The 3,008-nt window shown below is 34.0% G+C and overlaps 1 pseudogene; it reads left to right on the forward strand.

The window, feature by feature from the left end:
• Nucleotides 1-651: 651 nt before the first annotated feature.
• On the forward strand, nt 652-2,644 carry LOC111903354 (uncharacterized; annotated as a pseudogene).
• Nucleotides 2,645-3,008: the final 364 nt, after the last annotated feature.

Raw genomic sequence — 3,008 nt, forward strand, 5'->3', positions numbered from 1 at the left:
CTGGTCCTTGATGACTTTCTGAGTCACCATTACACTATTTGTAAATAGACCTTTAATGGCACGCAATGATTTACAAGACACATTTTTTGTGTGTCCTAAAAATAATGTCAGCTTTCCAAAATTTGAAGGATAGAGGACATGTATTTTTGTATGCCCTAAAATTAATGTCCAACAAAAAAATACAAACACAGAGGGCACTTATCTGAAATGTGTGTCATTTACAAATGTCGCTTTATAATTTTTTACTCAAACACGCGTTTTTAAAGGGGAAAATGAAATCCTCTAAAATTCTAAAATTTTGAACTACCCTGCTTCTGCACTCTCTCCTCTGTATCTCCATTCTTTCTCTCTGTAAACCCTAAGCCATCGCATCCACCATTGAACCCTAAAAACCCAATCCACACTTCATGCTTTTGTGATTCTCTCCTCTTCGGCTCTTTAATCTCCGATTTCAGTTTGAAAACATCTATCGACCTCCCTGCTTCAATTAGAAACCCAAAAAATTAGAAAACGCCACATTATCGGGCGTTTTGGCACCGATGCTCTGGTGTACTTTGTCACCGTTTTATAATTTGTCCAACCACACCTACATACATATATACACCATCAAACTTCACCTCTTTTAATTCAATTTTACCCTCAAATTCCGCCATGAAAGAAGCCTCTCATACCTCTTGCAAAATCGACTCCCTTCCTCGCTCGTTAGCTTCTAACGATTGCAATACCAGATTCACTGCCGGTCGCCATTCCTTCTGAGCATTATTATGGTTAAGCGATGAAATGGAGTGACTCATTCTGTCATAACTAAACTGAAGCCCAAGGCAGCCGATCCTAGAACATCAAGAACCATCAATGGATCTTCAATCAACGACACTTCCATGGTACATTAATATTTTCTCTTTCTTTCAATTCTTACATGTAAGTTATTAGTTATGTGTTCTGTCTGTGAGGAAATATTCATGCTTCAAAATTGAATTGTTATTGTCTGTAGCACATGGAGACAGTTTCGCAAGAGATTAAAAGAGTTAGGGCTCAGATGGAAGAGAATGAGTAATTAGCATCACTTATGAAAGGGCTTAGGGGTCAAAGTTAAAACAATTCTCAGTTTTCTGCTGAAGATGTTGAACTTTTCCTTGTCGAGGTCTTTTTCACAATCCATCACTTTTTCTTTAGTTCAATAATTTCTTATTTTTTATAAATAAGAATTTCTAACTTAGAACTGTCAATCGGTATAAGCATATATGTTCTTAAATCGAAATTTCTTGATTTTTTGTATATTTTTTTCAGACTGATGAACGTAGCGAATTATTGCCGATGGTATATGATCCTGCTAGCATCTCAGCTTATTGGAGTAAAAGGTGATGAGCTGTTGCTACACGTATCATTCAACTGATGTCTGTTGCAGGAGGATTTCTTTCACGTCTTTCTTGGGATGTGACAAATAAGAAGGTTAAAGAGGTGAGTATGATCTATCATGCTTTCTGCACTTTGCACATTTATTTTGTGATTTTGATCTATGTGAAATCAAAAAAAACCATATACCTTGTCACTTCTAAAGATAAGGAGAATATAAATTGTGATTTTTTCCGCTTCCCTTTTATTCTTACTTTTGTGTTGATTTTTTTGTTATGTTGATCAGAATGAAGTTTCTCGAGCAATTGAGTTGAGGGAAATTGTAACCTCTTTCGGTCTCGCATACATCAAACTTGGGAAAGCATTGACTGTTAGGCCAAACATATTGTCTCCTGCTGTAATAATGTTGTAATGACTGAGCTACAAAAGCTTTATTATAAGGTTCCATCATATCCATATGATATTGCCATGGTACTTCCAGAAGAGAAACTTAGAGAGCCATGGAAAAACATCTATTCAGAGGTCATAACTTCTCCTATAGCAACAGCCTCATTTGGGCAAGTGTATAAGGGCATATTAAAGGAAAATGGGATTTATTTGATGTTAAGGTATAAAGGCCTTATGTACTTGAAATAGTAACCATTGATTTATTCATCATAAGGAACTTAGGACTGACTCTTCGACGTTTTCCTCATGTAAAATTTGTGAAAATGATGTTTCTTTTTCTATTTTTCTTGATTACCTGAGGGTAGAAAACAATTTCTTTATGACATTTGACTATTTGTTTGTTTCATTTATAGATATCTTTGGATGTTTTTGGGTTAGTTGATGAATGGGCTGCCCGTTTCTTTGAGGAGCTTGACTATATTAATGAGGGTGAAAATGGAACATATTTTGCAGAAATGATGAAAAAAGACCTTCCACAAGAATTTTTTTCCCTTTAATTGAATGCATTTTGTGTCTATTTGATGGGTACATATATAATTACATATTAATAATTTATCCTATTCCAGGTTATGATACCGAAGACTTACACTAAATACACATCAAGAAAAGTTCTTACTACACAATGGGTAGATGGTGAAAAGCTTTCACAAAGTATAGAAGGTGATGGTGGGGAGTTAAATACACTAAATACACATCAAGAAAAGTTCTTATTAATATTTTTTTGAGTCTAAGTACAATTTTTGTAAAAAAAGAAGCAACAATTTCAATTTTGGAATGCAATGTAGCCTTTGCACACAACCAGAGTGTTGCACGTGTTGCACCTTCAGAAATGATGAATATATGAAAGGAGGTTTAGGTTAGTTAGAGCAATGGTGTACTCAGACCACAACAAAGGTAAATGTTGACGTTTTTATTTATTTATTATTATTTTTTTGTAATGATGTTTAAAAAACAACTCATACTTGATGAAAATGGAAGGATAATAAAAAGCCAAGGAAAACTTATGAAAATATAAAGTCATTCTTTATACATAAATTCCAAAAGAAAAACCTATATATAGTTTTCTTTGACGTAAAGGGGACAAAAATGCATTATCTAGCAATACGGAGAAAGAATTTGTATTGAAAGAAGTTCCTATACAAGTAGTTGTTTGAAATCATATTTTTATATTTTTTTGATTTGATTTCTTGTAAGATCCGGATTCCCAG

Source organism: Lactuca sativa, chromosome 8 (genome assembly GCF_002870075.4).
Source record: "Lactuca sativa cultivar Salinas chromosome 8, Lsat_Salinas_v11, whole genome shotgun sequence".
Lineage (NCBI taxonomy): Eukaryota > Viridiplantae > Streptophyta > Magnoliopsida > Asterales > Asteraceae > Lactuca > Lactuca sativa.